General features: G+C 39.4%; 2 long non-coding RNA genes across 3 annotated transcripts in view; one reads left to right on the top strand and one right to left on the bottom strand.

Moving 5' to 3' along the window:
- Positions 1-1148: 1148 nt before the first annotated feature.
- Positions 1149-16034, bottom strand: LOC134756569 (uncharacterized). Its single transcript, XR_010129357.1, has 4 exons — positions 15609-16034; positions 7517-7707; positions 5509-5550; positions 1149-1198 (listed from the first exon to the last, which is right to left on the bottom strand). It is a non-coding gene; the product is annotated as an uncharacterized lncRNA (long non-coding RNA).
- LOC129525853 (uncharacterized) overlaps positions 4297-20985 on the top strand; it is a 41769-nt gene continuing 25080 nt past the window's right edge. For both annotated transcript variants that reach the window (XR_008670379.2, XR_008670378.2), the window contains exon 1: positions 4297-4452. This is a non-coding gene — a long non-coding RNA (uncharacterized lncRNA). The remainder of the gene's footprint in view (positions 4453-20985) is intronic.

Below are 20985 nucleotides of genomic sequence, written 5' to 3'. Positions count from 1 at the left end.
GCCAGTTTTCCCAGCACCATTTATTAAATAGGGAATCCTTTCCCCATTGCTTGTTTTTCTCAGGTTTGTCAAAGATCAGATGGCTGTAGATGTGTAGTATTATTTGTGAGGGCTCTGTTCTGTTCCATTGGTCTATATCTCTGATTTGGTACCAGTACCATGCTGTTTTGGTTACTGTAGCCTTGTAGTATAGTTTGAAGTCAGGTAGTGTGATGCCGCCAGCTTTGTTCTTTTGGCTTAGGATTGTCTTGGCAATGCAGGCTCTTTATTGGTTCCATATGAACTTTAAAGTAGTTTTTTCCCATTCTGTGAAGAAAGTCATTGGTAGCTTGATGGGGATGGCATTGAATGTATAAATTACCTTGGGCAGTATGGCCATTTTCACAATATTGATTCTTCCCCATGAGCATGGAATGTTCTTCCATTTGTTTGTGTCCTCTTTTAATTCATTGAGCAGTGGTTTGTGGTCCTCCTTGAAGAGGTCCTTCACATCCCTTGTAAGTTGGATTCCTAGGTATTTTATTCTCTTTGAAGCAGTTGTAAATGGGAATTCACTCATGATTTGGCTCTCTGTTTGTCTGTTATTGGTGTATAGGAATGCTTGTGAATTTTGCACATTGATTTTGTACCCTGAGACTTTGCTGAAGTTGCCTATCAGCTTAAGGAGATTTTGGGCTGAGACAATGGGGTTTTCTAAATATACAATCATGTCATCTGCAAACAGGGACAATTTGACTTCCTCTTTTCCTAATTGAATACGCTTTATTTCTTTCTCCTGCCTGATTGCCCTAGCCAGAACTTCCAACACTATGTTGAATAGGAGTGGTGAGAGAGGGCATCCTTGTCTTGTGCCAGTTTTCGAAGGGAATGCTTCCAGTTTTTGCCCATTCAGTATGATATTGCCCAGCTCTATTTTCTAAATTCAGTAAATAGATTCTGTGCATGTGAGGCATCAGGGTCTGTGCTGATCCCACTTCCCTGTCCTATCATGCCCATGGTAGGAGCATATGTGGGGTTGGTAGCAGGTGGTGAGATTGGGTTTCTCTAATCCCACTGGACTGAATCCTCCTACCTACTAGCACCTTGACTTCACTCCATGGACAGGCTTCTTCCCTTGTTCACCTGCCTAGTTGTCCACATGCTTATTTGTCCTCCTTTCTCCCATTTTGCAGAACACAACAGGAAGCAGCTCATTCATCTAAGAAGACATTCTATGTTATAGGGTACACATGTGCACACATACACACACACACACTTTAAGAAGATTGTCCAATCATGTTTACACTACTGTGAATAAACTGAAATCCCTAAAATATAGCATTTACCCTAAATATGAGTTTAAATGACACCTAGGGAGGAGGAGCAAAGGTGATCTGTATACGTGGGTGAAATACTGCAATGACGGTTACTGGGTAAGTAGAGCTAGTTTAAGGGCTGTAGGTTGGAAAATAGTGGCACCAGTAGGCGAGAATGTGCCAAAAGTAAATTACTCAACTCCATAGCTTTTTTTTCCTGGGGATCCTCATAGGAGCAAGTAACCAAATAAAAGTAAAATATGATTTCAATGTGATTGAGATATAGTCACACAATGTATTACATATGTATGTGAATCAGTTTAATGCAAAACTATGTAAATGAGGGATCTGTTTAATACTATACTGCTCCTTGATATGAAGATTCACTACCACTGTGTAGACTAGTGCAGATTCAGACTATGAACCAAAACTTGGCAATTCCCACAGTTGCCGTTTGCCAAGTCAGCATTGAATTTTTATGTGCAGCCTGTTACTATATCACAGCATATGCAATCTTGAAATTCACTAAAGCAAAATAATGAAAACATCCTTCAAAGGCCTGTCTCAGGGATCTTTGCAAATCAAACTCACCTGTAAAGCAGTCAAAATCTAACTTTGACCTTAACAGTACAATGAAATCCAAATAAGCAAAATTAGGTTTTAAAATACATGTTGATATTTATAAAATATGATATGCAATCTATAAATTGACCCAAACCATCTAACCAAATTAAGCTGATCTAATTTAGGCAGATCTGTTCAGCATCCCGATTCTGTTCTTAGACAAATGAAAACATGGTGGAAAAAGATAGCATTACGCTCAGAAAAAGCACTAACCTAATCCATGTTATTTTCAACATAACTTCTCCTAAAGGAGGAGTAATTACATATTTTAGTTTTCAAGTTTCTCCTTCCTAGGCTATGAGTTATCTGTCAAGTAAGTGTAAACATACACAGTCAGCCCTCTATTTCTGTGCATTTTGCATCTGTGGATTCACCCAACAGCAGATCAAAAATATATATTTTTTAAAATGAATGGTTGCATCTGTACTGAAGATGTACAGACTTTTTTCTTACTATTATTCCCTAAACAACACAGTATAACAACTATATATATAGCATTTACATTGTATTAGCTGTTGTAAGTAATCTAGAGAGAATTTAAAGTATACAGGTGGTATGTGTAGGTTATATGCAAATATCACACCATTTTATATCAGGGACTTTAGCATTTAAGGATTCTGGCATTTGCAGAAGGGCCTGGAACCAATCCCCCATGGATACCAAAAGATGACTATACAAGGCATTGACTAATAAATAGGGCAGGTGCTATCAGTTATCTATAATAATACTAATTGCCTCTTTGACTTCTCTATTTAGGTGTTCTGTATGCACACTATGCCCCAAACCAAGCTTATTATCTTGCTCAATTTCCAAACATCCTGGAGATGTTATCTCCATCTCCCTGCGCTATCTCAGTAAAAACCAACTAAACTGTTCAAGCCAAGAGTTTTGGACTCATTCTTGATTCTTCCTTTCCCTCTCTCAATATACTCAACCAACCACTGCATATTATCAAATGCCTCTTGCATCCATCCCCTTCTCTTTTCAACAATACCGGTATAGACTCCAATCGCATCTCTCCAGAACTACCCAGTGAGCCTCTGAGCGGTTTTCCCCTGCCAGTGCATTCTCTATTGTACCCCCCAAATTATCTCAAGCATAGATGTAATTATTTGGGTTCTCTGATACCCAGAGAAGAAAGTAAAAACTTATTAGATTTGCTAAGGCCCTTCATGATTGGGCCTAAGACAAATTTCATTATCATCTGCCACTACTCTCTGCAAGCCCTGTGATCTAACCACAGTAGGCTACTAGACACTTCCCTATGCCACCCAGGCTTTGTTCAATTTAGTTGTGTCCTCTGCCTAGAATGCCATGTCCTCTTTTGTCCAATGGAAAACTCCCACTTATCTGTTAAGGTTCAGATCATGCATCATCTCTATTTTGTAGTTTTTCATGACCCCCTCTGGCCCCTTCTTCCATCCACCTTTCCACTGATGTTTTCATGTATCTCTATTTCAGTATTGATTCCATTGTTAAGGCAAAACTGATACGCAATCATTTGCACTGTGGCCATCCATACCAGCTGTATATAGTCAGTCTCCATTCTGATTGGTGGGTACTTGTTCAGCACAAGTATTAAATATTATGAATAACACTCCCAGTTGCTGGCATTATTTCAAATCTATCTTTACCATGATGCTATGAGATTAAGGGCAAGGGCTGTGCTTTATTCATCCTATTTCCAGGGACTGGCATAATATCCTCATATAGTTGTACCCTTATATGTTTGATAAAATGAACAAAATATAGACAGTCTTTATAGTAATTCTTTCTAAAACAGAATTACTTTTATCTAAATAATTGTGAAATTTGCCTGATCTATACCAAAATTATCATCAACCTGTTTAACGATCAAAGCTACACTATGGATTTGGTAAGTTCAGAGGTCAGATATAGTAACCTCTAGTTTGGGTAATTTCATGACTTTTCCTTCTTTGAACCTGGGTGGGAAAAGCCTGGACTTTGAAATCAGACAAACCTGAAATTGAATTGAGAGCAATCTCTTAAACCTATGAGACTTTGGTAAGCTGTTTAACCTCTCTGAGATCTATTTCTTCTTTTCAAAATGGGGAAATGGATACCTCCCTTACCGGGTTGTTATGAGAACAAGTAAGACCATGTATTTAAGGACATGGCATATAATCCCCCATGAACAGTAAGCTTTAGCCTACTTGGAACTAATTTAAGTTAGTAGAGAAGCTTTCTATTCTGAACAGCAATCTCTCCAATCAAAAGAGAGGAGGAAAAGGCAGATAAGGCTTATATTTCCTGGAAGCATCCTGTAGCAGTGTACATAAGACATCACAATGGACTGCATGCCTATTATTATGAGCCAGTGCTGACTGTGCTGCTGAGAAATGGTCATATGGCCAGAGTTATGTACTAGGGATAAGCTAAAGGCCCCAGGCAGTGCTTTATTTGTCAAACAGAACTACTGTTGTTTTATCTCCAAAGCATCTGCGTTTAAAACATCTGGATTCATTTTCAATGGAGGCATCTCTTTTGCTGATAAAATGTGAGGAGCAACAAGGTAATGTAGTTGGCAGGTCAGCTGTCAAGATGGGTAATATTATCATAGTTATGTTGTTTCTCTGACTCTTTGAACCTATTAGGATTAGGAAAGGCGATTCTAAGACAAAAAGTTGAGCACCTCTAAATCACAGAATTTAACAATGAAGCCATTATTTTTCAAATATATTACTCTTTTGATTAAACTTTATCATCATAGGTATCAAATTCTGACATAAAAACTGATAAAAATAATTGATATTATAAAGAGTTAAATCTAGTTTAGAAAATATACAGTTGTGTGTTGCTTAATGATGGGTATATGTTCTAGTTCTGAGAGATGCATCATTAGGTGATTTTCGTTGTGCAAACATCACAAAGTGTACTTATGCAAACCTAGATGATATGGCCTACTACACACCTAGGTTATATGGGATAGCCTATTGCCCCTAGGCTACAAACCTGTATAGCATGTTACTGTACTGAATACTGCAGGCAATTGTAACACAATCTAAGTATTTGTGTATCTAAACATAGAAAGACTACAGTAAAAATGCAATAAAATGTTATGAGACCACTGTCATATTTGAAGTCCATCATTGATCGAAAGATCTTTATGCAGGACTTGGCTGTATTTACTTTTATTTACACCTGACTTCCTTTATTCCTCGACTTTTATCTCATCCTCATCCATGTGAAGGGGCAAAAGCCTGGTATCATGGGTCCCACAGCCAACAGGTCTGAAATGTTTCTTCACTGAGGGAGAGGAAGATTATATGGTAGCTCCATATGGATTTTCAGGATCTAACTAGGATTCCAGAGTGACCAAAAGAAGAATTCCAGGCAAGATCTTGCTGTGGTTTCTTCCCTTCACTTCCAAGTACTGTCTGCTTCACATTTTCTACAGCCACAAATAACCCTGTCTATGTATCTGTGTCAACAGAGGATGGTCATGACAGGGAATATTATGCAAAGCTCACTTCCAAGCTTATCATCCTATGATGTAATAATTAAATTAAATCAGCTGTTATTTTTCATACCTGTTAATCGGTAAATTGCATACAAATTTATAACTCACTTTAGATAAGTCTGTCTCCAAATGGTGATCTTGCTCAGAAGCCTATAAAGAATCAAACAAAACACTTAGATCATGAGAAAAGTGGAATATTCAATAGGAGACCTCAAAGTGCGGAAACATTAAAACTTCATGGGTTCCGAATAAATTTTTGGAAGTTGCAGATGGCTTCTCATGAAACCATACATCTGGAAAAAACTTTTTAAAATATGACAACCTAAATTTGATATTTAAATAAGACTGTGTCAATACTCTATAAGCAGAGTTATGTGAGAAATCATCTGTATTTGATTTTCATAATCATTTTTATAGTATCTGCTAATTATAGAATTTTAGAGTTAGGAGATAGTTTGCAATGCTAACTACGAAATGCACACCAAACCTATACCTGAAAACTTTTGTCACCTAATATATAATAAGTTATTTAAGCAGTTTATTTATTTATTTGAGAGTAGGTCTCACTCTGTTGTCCAGGCTGGAGTGCAGTAGCACGATCATGGCTCACTGCAACCTTGACCTCCAGGGCTCAAATGATCCTCCTGCCTCAGCCTTCTGAGTAGCTGAGACTACAGGTTCGTGCCACCATGCCTGGATAATTTTTTTTTTTTTTTTTCTTTGAGACGGAGTCTCGATCTTTCGCCCAGGCTGGAGTGCAGTGGTGCTATCTTGGTATCTTGGCTCACTGCAAGCTCTACCTCCCGGGTTCACACCGTTCTCCTACCTCAGCCTCCCGAGTAGCTGGGACTACAGGTGCCCGCCACTGCGCCCGGCTAATTTTTTTTTTTTTTTTTTTTTTAGTAGAGACGGGGTTTCACCGTGTTAGCCAGGATGGTCTCCATCTCCTGACCTCGTGATCCACCCGCCTCGGCCTCCCAAAGTGTTGGGATTACAGGCGTGAGCCACCGTGCCCGGCCGATAATGTTTTTAAAAAACTTTTAGTAGAGCCGAAGTCTCACTATGTTGCCCAGGCTGGTCTTGAACTGCTGAGCTCAAGCAATCCTCATTCCTTCTGCCTCCCATAGTGCTGGGATTACCAGGCAACCACACCTGGCCAAAAATATCTTTAGACAATATAGGAACACAGATTTTATTTTTACCCTTTTTAATCGCCTTGCTCCTATTTGAGATATCATATCTCATTCTTAAATGTGCCTTGGATTTCCCCGTATCTTTTTGAATCTCAGTGATTCAATTCTAATATTTTGTCCTTGTAATCTTGTACCTGGGTTAATGCACCAGCCTCCGCTGGTAGAGGGAGCCACAAGTGCAGAGATCTGAGATAGGACTTGGCAAAGAGCCTAGTAAGGCTGGGAGAGGGAGCAGAGAGTGATGGGGATGGGCTTAGACAGTGATAAGAAATGAGTGAGAGGCGAAGGAGAGGCCAGAGCCTCAGGGTCTTATCAGTACAGGGGGGGAGGACTTTGGCTTTCCTCTGAGAGAGAAGGAAAATCACAAGCCAGGGAAACTTGAGCCAATGAGTGTCATGATCTGGCTTGTGTCTTTAAAGGACTACTTTGGCTTCTGTGTTGAAATTAAGAGAATAAGAAGCAGAGAGACCAGAGAAGATGAGACTGCTTCCATCATCCAGGGAGAGCCTATGGCACCAACCTCCAGAATGGTGGCAATGGAGGTGATGAGATGTGTTCGGACTCTGGATATAGTTTGAAAGCAAAGCTGGCAGAATTTGCTGGCAGATTAGATAGGAAGTGTAAGAGGAAAAGAGAAGACAAGATGACTCCAGGGATTTAGACCTGAGCAATGAGAGGGATTGAGCTGCCAATTTATATATATCAATAATATATGTGATGAATATATATGATGTATACAATATATTTATGATTTTCCTCACTTAAAGCACAATTGAAACAATCAAAAATTAACTTTGAGGTAGGCTAAGTGGTTGACCCAAGGTTGTCTTGCTAAGAAGGGACAAGCTTGGCCTTGAGCACTGCTCAGTGTAACCACTGAACCTGTACTCTTTAAGCTATGGCACATCAGCTCCTACACATACCTTTAGTTTTTGGTCAGCAAAAGTCCTATATGATGTTTTGACTTTCGAGAATTGACTTCTAATGCACGGATTTTATATGCCTGAGGACATTTTATAGACCTAATCAGGTATGCAGAATCCAGGTTGCCAGCTCTAGTCCAGAACTCCAGAACTCCAGGTCTCCCATCTTGCAAATGTGACTACATCTAATGCTTTGACAAATAGTAAAGAAACGCATTTTAACATCTGGTTTGACATCTGCAAAGAATGATTCCTTTTAAAATACAACTAACAGGGTTAAAACTTATTTGGAGACTTAAGGAACATAAAATCATAGCTTCAAAGTCGATTATATCATGATGGTATTATTTGCATTTGTTTTCTTTTGGCCACGTGGAAAATGTATATTTTCATCATAGACTGGGGTCTAATACTTATTCAGTAAGGAGTGTTTTTCCATGGCTGAAAATACAAATTCGGTCCTAGAGGTCGTAGATGTGAGTTCTAAAATATTTTATTTATATCATATTTTCAAACTTTCTTTGCATCAAAAGAAATACTAGTTGAAACACTTCTCAAGTAAAACGGATTATACTTGCTGAAAGCATTACTGGTTTTTATTTAAGTTGCTGATTTTTTAATAAAGGGTCTGACCTTGAGGACAGCTGCCAGTTGGCAGAAAGCACAGAGGAGATGAGAAGAGAGTCTGGGGCCAAAATAAACACCCGAGTCTGACAGTTGTGTCCCATGGACTCTTTCATGTGTCTGTAAGACATTCAGGGTCTTGGATTTGAACATTCCTTCATAAAGGCTCACCCTCAGCAAACTCTCTGCTCTTCCAGTTTCATTGGCAGTCTAAAAACCTGGCAGCATCCTTGGGTTCTGCTTGTTAAGACTTGTGAAATACTATGGACTTGGGCTGCAACCTTCAGCTGAATTTAGATGTAGGAAATTAGCAATTACAAAGTGTTCTTTCTGCCAAAAATCACATGCTGCTGCGATTACCTTACTCTGTGATGAAACAGGTCATTTTAATCCTTTGTAGTAGGTGGAACATTATGTACTTAACCAACCAAAAGGAAAAAACTTCTTAACTCAAGGGAGATATTTTCAGCAACCACATGTAGGCTTATGCACATAATAGGAAAAGTAATCCTTTCCCCCCCAGGTAAAATCTTTTAAAGTAATTTTGAAATGCAATTGGCAAAACCCTCTTCACTTTAATAAAATACTTTGTAAATGTGCCAAAGTTTAATACCAACAGACCACACTAAACTAGGTTTCCAACAGCCAACTGAAGAGATGTGATGTCTAATTAGGAAATTGTGTTTTACCTGACCTTTAAGTTTTTGCCTCAGTTATCTTTTTTCATTGGTGAGTTATGCATGGCTGGGGTGACATAAGGTTGTTCATTTTTTTGTGATGTTGATTAGCGTGGGTGATTGCTATGATTAGTGAATCCAAGAATTCTATAGCTGAATGAGATCACAAACATTAGCTAGTTCAACTTTCATATTTTACAGATGAAGAAACTAAGTCACAAAGGATGAACTCAGTTGCCCTCAGTCATTGGTCCCGTTGGTGACAGTTAGGTCTGGAATTCAGTTTTCCCATCTCACTGTCTTGAGTAGAAGGAAAAGGCCCAGTGTTCTATGTCATTTGGATGTTGGTGTCTTCCCTTCTGCTGGTAAGGATTATCTAAACCTTAGGAGGAAGCACTAGGGGAAGGGTAGTGTCAAAGGCAAGTAGACTTTATACAGTAAAAGTACTATTTGATTTTTTTTCTTGTTTTAATATTTGTTCTTTTTCCCTTCCGTTTGTTTTATGATGAAAATTCCCCATGATGATACCTCTACCTACTCAGCTACTCAAGCCAAAAACCAAAAGCCATCACCCCATCCACTAGATCACCAACTCTTAACCACTCTGCTGCCTAAATAGCTCTCAGGTCCTGCTTCCCTTTCCATTCTCACCAACACTACCTCCATGCAGCCCTTGTTATCTCCCACTGAAATACTGCAGTAATCTTTTTATTGGTCTTCCTCACTTCCGATGTCTTATTTCTTAGCAGCAAAAACTGCCAGTTGTCCTCCACTTTCATTTTTTCTCCTCCCAGTTTACCTTGGGTTTGGGTGTGACCATGTGACTAAGTGCTGACCAACGGGAGGTAGGTTGAAAAGTCATGCGGCACTTTCTGAGGATCTTCTCAGAAAGACCATTGGCAGGCACAGTTTGCCCTCATTTGCTTTGTCCTTGCTTAAGCTTGCTGCATGGACTGTGGATGCCCTCCTAGACATTAGATTGGGGCTGACATGACAACCAACAATATAGGAAGGGGCTGAGTCTCTGATATGATGGTGAACTGGATCTCTGGACTAGCTTTTTAAGTGGTGAGTTACTGTCAGTCAAGCCAATCCTAACACTTAGTGTATAGCTGATGACCTAAATTCCACAACATCTTGGAGGTTATATTTCTAAAACACAAACTCCTTGACAAACCACATAGCATGCCCTTTGTGACCTGACTTAAGACTTCTCTGTAGCGTCATCTCTCTTCAGGCTTCCCCTTGTGATTAAAGATCCAGCAGCACTGAACCACATGTAGTTCACTTAACCCATTGTAAGCTCTGGCTTTTGCCCATCCTGTTTCTCTCAGCTGGAAAGTTTCTATTCAACCTCTTAAAACCATCTTGGATGGCTCTTTCTTCTGTGATGTCATTTCTTAACACACTGAACTCTAATAGAGTGAATTTATCTCTCCTCTATGTGATTTTCACCTGTTCTTGCTTCTATTATTGCCCCTGTATTCTATGTTGTCTGTACATGTGTCTTCTTTCCTGGATTATTTTCTGTGTCAGTTCATTCTATTATTGCTATAAAGAAATACTGGAAGCTGGGTAATTTATAAGGAAAAGAGGTCTAATTGGCTCACTGTTCTGCAAGCTGTGCAGGAAGCATGGTGCCAGTATCTGCTCAGCTTCCAGGGAGGCCTCAGGGAGCTTTTGCTCACAGCAGAAAGGGAAGCAGGAGCAGGCATGTCATATGGCGAGAGCAGAAGCAAGAGAGAGGTGGGAGGGTGCCACACACTTTTAAGCAACCAGATCTTGTGAGAACTCACTCACTCTTGTGAGGACTCACTCAATCTTGTGAGGACTCACTCTTGTGAGGACAGCACCAATGGGATGGTGCTAAACCATTCATGAGAAATCTGTCCTCCATGATCCAATCACCTCCCAATGGGCCCTGCCTTCAACACTGGGAATTACATCCCAAAAAGAGATTTGGAGAGGGCATCCAACTATATCAACTACGAATCCATTGAAGAAGAAATCACTATTTTTTTCTTCTTTCTTCCTTTTTAATGGTTAAGGGAGGGCATATTGCCTAGGCCCTCAATAATTGTTTGTTGAACTGAAGTAATATGAATTAAATTCAGAGGGTATTTTAGGAAAGAAGATCAGAAACAAAAAAGCTAGGTGAATATCAGTACATTTTTTTAAAAAATTAACTCACTTATGTATAATTGGCAACATCCTTGGGCCGTAATTATTAATATTTACCAAGCACCATGGTCTTGGGCCCCAAATTTGTTTACTTATAACTTATCAGGCTGTTTCATACTAAGAACCAGAAGTTCTTCTAAGGTACGTAGTTAGGCTACTGGTATTAAGGAAAAAAGAAAATAAAAGAACTGGCCATGCCTCAGAGATAGTAAATGTGAAGTGTGGGTGTATAAAAGTTAATTACTGATTATACTAAATGGAAAATGTTCAGGAATAAGGTACCAATAAAACAAAAATAAATCTGCTACTATAGCAACTAACTAGAAATTTAATCAAATCTCCTGACTCATCTGGAATTAACATGGAGAGATTTGTAAATTTGGGTAAAATGGGAGACGTAAGTGGAATTAGATGAGTATTAGTTTGTTTTAAGTTTATTTAAATTTCAACTCAGATAATCCCATGTAAATCTGAGTTATAGGCCAAGCTGTAGGGCTAAAATAAGATAGACCACAAATTCTGGACACTTCAAGATAAGCTATGAAATCATGCTTTCACAAGTATAATATTGATGTAAAGAAGTAAAAGCCAAAAGTATAAAAATAACATACAGTTCAAAATAGACCACATTAAACTATATTGTTCAGGGATGCATACATAGTAAAACTATCAAAAAAGCAAAGAATTGATTGTCAAAAAAAAATCAGGGTAATGATTCCTTCTAGAGCAAAAGATGGGATTGAATTAGCAAAACATGTGGGGTTTCTGAGGTCCTGGAAATATTTATTTCTTGTCTTAGGTTGTCCTTACACAGCTATTTCCTTTAAATTATTTATTAAACTGTACATAGATGTTTTGTGTATTTTTGCAAATTATTTCACAATTAAAAAGGGAGGAAAGCCTATATATCAATAAGTAAAAGTCAAATACTCAGAAGAAAATGGGAAAAAAATAAGAACTCAATGTTCATTAAGTATAAGAAATATGCTCAACATTATTAGTAGCCAGGGAAATTCAAATTAAAATCACAATGAGATACTATTTAATACTCATAAAATATGTTTTAAAAGTCACAATAAGACAACATTAAGTATTAGTAAGGGTATAGAGGAACAGAAATTCTTATGTTGCTAGAAACCAAATTAGAAAACAACTAGGGATTATCTAACAGAGCTGGAGACATAGGTACCCATAACCCAGCCATTACTGTCCAAGGTACATGTACAATGACGTTCATAGCAACATCATTTATTATAGCAAAGTTCTGGAAACAACCCAAATGTTCATCAGTTGGAAAACGAATAAAATGTCTATGTATATAACAGTCAGAAATCAATTAATTAGAGCCACACACACCTACATGAATGAATCTCATAAACATGTTAAACAAAACAAATCATTGGGAAAAATATGATGTATTTTACATAAAGTTAAAAACTTACAAAATTATAGGCACACACAAATATGCACGTGTTAGGGATACATACAGCAGTGGTAAAACTGCAAAGGAAAGCAAGGAACTGATAAATAGAAAATTCAGGATAATGGCTGAGATTGCCTTTTATAGGGGCTGGGATTGGGGATGGAGGGAGACACAGGTGACTTCAATACATAGTTAATGTTGTATTTGTTTTGTTTCTTAAGCTGGGTGGTAGGCATGAGTTTGTTCATTTTACTTATTTTTAAATTACATATACTTTATGTATACTTTTCTCAATATGTTATCTATTTCATTTTATATTTTTTACATTAAAAATTAGGAATTTGATTACTGTTTTGATGCTCCAGACCAGCCAAATTTCCAGGAAGGGATGATGAGATTTAAAATCTTCATGGCACAAATATTCTCCATAGAATAACTATAAAAATACTTCCTTGTCTATAAACTAGGCTGAAGAGAGTGTAGATGGTAAAACTTAATTATTCATTGTGTAGATCTCTTAGAACCAGTTACTCTGTGAGTATCTGCATTTGCAGAAAAAGAATTATCCACCAAGGCTGAGCTTGAAGTAGCCACCACCTGTCTCACCCAGTTTACTAGGTACAGGGAGTTGGCACATTTGTGGGAATTACAAATCCAGAGAAGGGGCAGAGCAAGACAGTGGAAGAGAAGTTTCCACCAATCATGCCCCCTACAAAGACACCAGTTTAACAACTATCTACATGCTATACACAAAAGAATCACCTCTATAAGAACCAAAAATCAGCTGAGTACACACAGTACTTGGTTCTAACTTCATATTGCCGAAAGAGCCACTGAAAAGGTAGGATAAACAGTCTTTAGTCACTGACACCAACCGTCCCCCACTTCCTGGCAGCAGCAGTGTGGTGAGGAGAGTGTTTCAGTGTGCGTGGGAGAAGGAGATCACAGCAATTGTGAGGCATTGAACTCAGTGCTGCCTTATTATAACAGAAAAAAAAGGACCATCTCTATTGATGCCCACCATGGAGAGAGCAATTAAAGTAGCCCTAGCCAGAGAGGAATTTCCCATCTCAGCAGTCTGAACTTGAGTTCCCAAAAGCCTTGCCACTGCAGGCTAAAGTGCTCTGGGGCCCTTAATAAACTTGAAAGACAGTCTAGGCCACAAGGACTGCAACTCCTAGGTGAGTCCTAGTGCTGGACTGGGCCCAGAGCCAGTGGACTAGGGGGTCATGTGACCTACTGAGACACCAGCGAGGTGTCTAAGGGAGTGCTAGCATCACCCCTTCCTTAGCCCCAGGCTGCATAGCTTGTGGCTTAAAAACAGACCCCTTGCCTCAGCTTGAGGAGAGGAGAGGGAAGAGTATGGAGGACTTTGTCTGGCATCTTGAACGTCAGCCACAGCAGGATAGAGCTGTGATAGGCAGCTCAGCCCACAGCAGGATAGAGCACCAGTAAGAGTTGTGAGGCCCCCTTTCCAGGACTTAGCTCCAGGAAAGGGAGGACCCTGGACCAGAAGGGAATCTGCTGTCTTGAAGGGAGGGACCTAATCCTGGAAAAATTCATCATTTGCTAACTGAAGAGCCCTTGGGTCCTAAATAACCAGCAGCAATACCCAGATACTATGTTGAGGGCCTTGAGTAAGACTCTAACACCGGCTGGCTGCGGTTAAGGCTTAGCACATGCTGCATTGGCTACAGAGTGAGACTCCTTTACTTGAGAAAAGTGAAGGGAAAAGCAAAGGATACTTTGTCTTGTACCTTAGGTACTAGCTTGGCCACAGCAGAGTACAGCACAAAGCAGGCTCTTGGGGTCCCAGATTTCAGGACATGGCTCTTGGATGGCATTTCTGGACCTGCCCTAGGCCAGAGTGGGTTACCAGGCAAAGATCCTTGTTTTCTTCCCTTACTTTTCCCAAATGAATGGAGTCTCTCACTCTGTTCTGAGCCACCTGGGAGTGGTATAACACAAGTACCCCTGTGGCTACCACCACTAGCACTGCACTGGCAGGCAGCATTCACCACAAGGTGGCTGAAGAGCCCTTGGGCTTTAGCAGCAGTACTCCATGTGGGCCTGTGGTGGTGGTGGCCACAGGGTGAGGCGCCTCTGCCTTTGGAAAGGGGATGGAAGAGGGGGAAGGACTGTGTCTTGTGGTTTGAGTGCCAGCTCAGCTGCAGAACAATATAACAAAACACTGGATAGACTTCTAAGATTTTTGATTCTAGTCCCTGGCTCCTGGACGGGACCTCTGGACATGCCCAGGGCCTGGGGGAACTTGTCACCCTGAAGGGAAGGACACAGGCCTGGCTGGCCTTACCACCTGCTTTTATAAAGCTCTGGGGCCTTTAGCAAACACAGGGCATAGCCAGGGAGTGGTAACAGCAAGCCTTAGGCAAGACTCAGCTGTGTACTGGCTTCAGGTCTGACCCAGCACACTTGTAGTGGTGGTGGCCACAGGGGTGCTTCTGTCACACAACCTCCAGCTCCTAATAGCTCAGAACAGAAAGAGAGAGAGAGAGAGAGAGAGAGAGAGAGAGAGAGAGAGAGAGAGAGACTCTACTTATTTGGGAGAAAGTGAGGGAAGAGAACAATAATCTGCCTGGTAACCCAGATAATTCTTCCAGATCTTGTCCAAGGCCATTAAAGTAGTACCTCTATGAGTCTGCAAGAACCACAGAGTTATTGGGTTTGTGGTGCCTTCTAAAGCAGATACAACTTAAATTATAACACCTAAGTTCTCTTGAATATCTAGAAAGCCTTCCCAAGAAGGACAGGTACAAACAAGCCCAGAGTGAGAGGATTCCAAGGAACACCTAAGTCTTCAGTGCCCAGACACTGAAGAATATCTACAAGGATCAACATCATGCAGAAAAACATGATATCAGAAGGAGAGGATCATGGTGGACAGGAGGCAGAACGAGATTGCAGCTCCCAGTTGAATGCACAGAGCAGCACGTGGAGGCTTGCATCATGAACTATTGCTCCAGAATGACCGCAGGCATACATTAGGAAAGCCAAGAGAACCCACAGACCCTCTGAAGGAAGCAGATTGCTCCTGCAGGAGTCAGGAGACACCCCAAATACTGTGAGTGCCCAAACTTTGGAAGTGGGAAAGGGAGATCATTCACCCCGGAACACCCCCACGAGGGAACCTGAAGGTCTAGATTATGGCAGAAAATTCTGACCTTACCTGGAGTTGAATCAATTTAGAGAGCCAAGCAAAATACAGGGTAGAGGAAGCAGCAGGAAAAGCCCTGTGGACTCACTGGGTCCCCTGGCAAGCCATTTCTGCCCTGCCTCACAGAGTCCTTGGAGGGGGGGCAGTCAGAGGCACTGGAAAAAGGCCACAGGGAGCAGGAAACCTCCAGCTGAACTTTGTAACAGTTTGAACTGATTGAGAAGTCTCCTGGCCAGGACTTGGAGAAAGATATGAATTCAGTGTGCAGACTCCACAGGCCTGGGAAGAACAAACGTCCTACTTGGTTTTGCAGCTGGTAAGTGGGTAGCCTGGGGCAAGCTCTCAGCCCTGCTCGCCCACTGCCTGAAAACAGACTTGGTGCTGTTGTAGGGGGTGGGCCACAGTGGGAGTGAAACCAGCCCTTTGGGTTGTGTGGGAGCTTAGTGAGGCCTGTGACTGCCAGCTTTTCCCCACTTCCATGACAACCTGCATGACACAGTAAAGGCAGTCGTAATCCACCTAGGAACACAACTCCATTAACCTGAGAATCTCACCCCCCACCCCCCACAGCAGCTGCGGCAAGACCCGCCCAAGAAGAGTCTGAGCTCAGACATGCCTCACCCTGCCCCCACCTAATGGTCCTTCCCTACCCACCCTGGTAACTGAAGACAAAGGACATATACTCCTGGGAGTTCTAGGGCCCCACTCACCACCATACTACCATAGCTAATGCTCTACTGAAAGCTCCAATCCTGGCAAGAGGCCAACCATCACAAAAATAGTGCATTAAGCAACCAAAGCCAAGGACCCTTACAGAGTACATTTTCCTCCCCTGCCACCTCCACCAGAACAGGTGCTGGCATCCATGGCTGAGAGATCCACAGATGGTTTACATCACAGGACTCTCTGCAGACAACCCCCAGTACCAGCCTGGAGCCTTGTAGATTTGCTGGGTGGCTAGATCCAGAAGAGAGATAACAATCACTACAGATCAGCTCTCAGGAAGCCATATCCCTAAGAAAATGGGAGAGTACTATATCAAGGGACCATCCCGTGGGACAAAAAAATCTGAACAGCCTTGAGCCCTAGGCCTTCCCAAAGACACAGCCTACCCAAATGAGAAGGAACCAGAAAACCAACTCTGGTAATATGACAAAATGAGGTTCTTTAACACCACCTAAAAATTACTCTAGCTCACCAGCAATGGGTCCAAACCAAGAAGAAATCCCTGATTTACCTGGAAAAGAATTCAGAAGGTTAATTATTAAGTTAATCAGGGAGGCACCAGAGAAAGGCAAAGCCCAATCTAAGGAAATTAAAAAAAAAAAAGAAAGATACAAGAAGTGAAGGGAGAAATATTTGATTAAATAAATAGCATAAACAAAAAACATTCAAAACTTCAGGAAACAATGGACACACTTATAGAAACGCAAAATGCTGTGGCAAGTCTCTGAAATATCATTGAACAAGCCAAAGAAAGAACTTCAGAGCTCGAAGACAAGGTCTTTGAATTAACCCAATCTAACAAAGACAAAGAAAAAAGAATAAGAAAATATGAACAAAGCCTCCAAGAAGTCTGGGATTAAACGACCAAACCTAACAATAATTGGTGTTTCTGAGGAAGAAGAGAAATCTAAAAGTTTGGAAAACATATTTGGGGAATAATCAAGGAAAATTTCCCCAGCCTTGCTAGGACCTAGACATCCAAATACAAGAAGCTCAAAGAACACCTGGGAAAATCATTGCAAAAGATAATTGCCTAGGCACATTGTCATCAGGTTATCTAAAGTTAAGATAAAGGAAAGACTCTTAAGAGCTGTGAGGCAAAAGCACCAGGTATCCTATAAAGGACAACCCATCCAATTAACAGTAGATTTCTCAGCAGAAACCCTATGAGCTAGAAGGGATTGGGGCCCTACCTTCAGCCTCCTCAAACAAAACAATTATCAGCCAAGAATTTTGTATCCAGTGTAACTAAGGATCTTATATGAAGGAAACATAGTCTTTTTCAGACAACCAAATGTTGACAGAATTCGCCACTACCAAGCTAACACTACAATAACTGATTTTAAAAAATCTCTAAATCTTGAAACAAATCCTGGAAACACACCCAAACAGCACATCTTTAAAGCATAAATCTCACAGGACCTATAAAACAAAAATACAAAAAAAAAAAAAAAAAAACCCAAGGCATACAGGCAACAAATAGCATGGTGAATGGAATGGCACCTCACATTTCAATACTAACGTTGAATGTAAATGGCCTAAATGCTCCACTTAAAAGACTCAGAATTGCAGAATGGATAAAAATTCACCAAACAACTATCTGCTGCCTTCAGGAGACTCACCTAACACATAAGGATGCACATAAACTCAAGGTAAAAAGGTAGAAAAAGACATTCCATGCAAATAGACACCAAAAGCCAGCAGGTGTACTATTCTTATATCAGACAAAACAAACTTTAAAGCAACAGCAGTTAAAAAAGATAAATAGGGACATTATATAATGATAAAAGGCCTTGTCCAACAGGAAAATATCACAATCCTAAATATATATATATATGCATCTAAAACCGGAGCTCCCAAACTTATAAAACAATTACTAAGAGACCTAAGAAATGAGATAGATGGCAACACAATAATAGTGGGATACTTCAATACTCCACTGACAGCACTAGACATCAAAACCAAAAGTCAACAAAGAAACAATTGATTTAAACTATACCCTGAAACAAATGAACTTAACAGATGTATAGAGAATATTTTACCCAACAACCACAGAATATACATTCTATTCAACAGCACATGAAACTTTCTCCAAGATAGACTATATAATAGGCCACAAAATGAGCCTCAATAAATTTAAGAAAATTAAAATTATATCAAGCACTCTCTCAGACCACAGTGGAATACAACTGGAAATCAACTCCAAATGGAACCTTCAAAACCATGCAAACACATGGAAATTAAATAATCTGTTCCTTAATGATCATTGGGTCAAAAATGAAATAAAGATGGAAATTAAAAAATTCTTTGAACTGAATGACAATTGTGATACAACCTATCAAAATCTCTGGGATACAGCAAAGGCAGTGCTAAGAGGAAAGTTCATAGCCTTAAATGCCTACATCAAAGGTCTGAAAGAGCACAAACAGATAATCTAAGGTCACACCTCAAGGAACTAGAGAAACAAGAACAAGCCAAACCCAAACCCAGCAGAAGAAAGGAAATAACCAAGATCACAGCAGAACTAAATGAAACTGAAACAGCAACAGCAACAAAAAATTACAAAAGATAAATGAAACAAAAAGCTGGTTTTTTGAAAAGAAAAACAAAAATTGATAGACCATTAGCAAGATTAACCAAGAAAAGAAGAGAGAAAATCCAAATAAGCTCAATTAGAAAGGAAATGGGAGATATTATAAATGACACCACAGAAATGCAAAAGATCATTCAAGGCTACTATGAATATCTTTACATGCATAAACCTAGAAAACCTAGGGGAGATGGATAATTTCCTGGACATATAAAACCCTCCTAGCTTCAATCTGGAAGAATTAGGTACCCTGAACAGACCAATAACAAGCAGTCAGATTGAAATGGTAATTTAAAAATTACCCACAAAAAAAGATCCTGGACCAGATGGATTCACAGCAGAATTCTACCAGACACTCAAAGAAGAATTGATATCAATCCTGTTGACACTATTCCAGAAGATAGAAAAAGAGGGAATCCTCCCTAAATCATTCTATGAAGCAGTATCACCCTAATAACAGAACCAGGAAAGGATATAACCAAAAAAGAAAACTACAGGTCAATATCTCTGATGAATATAGATGCTAAAATCCTTAACAGAATACTAGCTAACCGAATCCAACAACATATCAAAAAGATAATCCACCATGATCAAGAGGGGTTTCATACCAGGCATACAGGGATGATTTAACATTTGCAAATCAATAAATATGATACACCACATAAACAGAATTAAAAACAAAAATTACATGATCATCTCAATAGACCCAGTAAAAGCATTCAACAAAAGCCAGCATTCCTTTATGCCACGTTTACAGTAGAATAGCATATCCAGCAAAAATGTTCTTCAAACATGAAGGAGAAATAAACACTGTTCCAGACAATCAAAGGCTGAGGGATTTCAACACCAGATCTGTCCTACAAGAAATGCTAAAGGGAGTACTTCAATAGAAAGAAAAAGGATTTTGATGATCAAAAAGAAATCATCTGAAGATACAAAACTCATTGGTAATAGCAAATATACAGAAAAACACAGAACATTATAACACAGTAACAGTGGTGTTTAAGCTACTTTTACATAGAAGGACTAAAGGACAAACCAATTCAAAATAATAACTACAACTTTTCAAGACATAGTACAATAAATGTAAATAGAAACAACAAAATGTGAAAAAATTGGGGACATAGTTAAGGCACAGGGTCTTTATTAGTTTTCTTTTTGCTGTTAGGTTGTTTATTCAACAGCGTTAAGTTGTTATCAGCTTAAAATAATAGGTTATAAGATAGTATTTGCAGGCCTCATGATAATCTCAAAACAAAAAACAGATAATGGATACACAAAAAATAAAAAGCAAGAAATTAAATCATATCACCAGAGAAAATAATCTTCACTAAAAGGAAGACAGAAAAGAACAAAAAGACCACAAAAAAACCCACATAAAATGCAGAAGTCAGTTCTTAGTTATAAATAATAATATTGAATGTAACATAGAGTGGCTGAAACACACTTCATGTATAAAAACACACATGGACTAAAAATGAAGGGATGGAAAAAGACATTCCATGCCAATGGAAACAGACATTCCATGCCAATGGAAACCAAGAGAAGAGCAGGCAGAGCTATATTTATATCAGAAAAAATAGATTGCAAGACAAAATCTATAAGAAGAGACAAAGAAGGTCACTATATAATGATAAAGCTGTCAATTCAGCAAGTGGTTATAACAATTTAAAATATGTATTCACTCAAAACTGAAGCACCCAGATATACAAAGCAAATATTATTAAAGAGAGAGATAGACTCCAATACAATAATAGCTGGAGACTTCACCCCACTTTCAACACTGGACAGACCTTCCAGACATGAAATCAACAAAGAAACATCAGACTTGATATACACTATAGGCCAAAAGGATCTAATAAATATTTACAGAACTTTTCACCCAATGGCTGCAGAATACACATTATTTTCTTCAGCACATGGATCATTCTCACGGATAAATCATATGTTAAGTCACAAGACAAATCTTAAAACTTTCAAAAAAATTGAAACAATGTCCAGCATCTTCTCTGATCACAATGGAATAAAACTATACATTAATAAGAGAAATTTTGGAAATTATACAAATACATG

Source organism: Gorilla gorilla, chromosome 10 (assembly GCF_029281585.2).
Source record: "Gorilla gorilla gorilla isolate KB3781 chromosome 10, NHGRI_mGorGor1-v2.1_pri, whole genome shotgun sequence".
NCBI classification, from domain to species: Eukaryota; Metazoa; Chordata; class Mammalia; order Primates; family Hominidae; genus Gorilla; species Gorilla gorilla.
The sequence above is the reverse complement of the archived record's forward strand: the minus strand, read 5'-3'. Positions and strand labels throughout refer to the sequence as shown.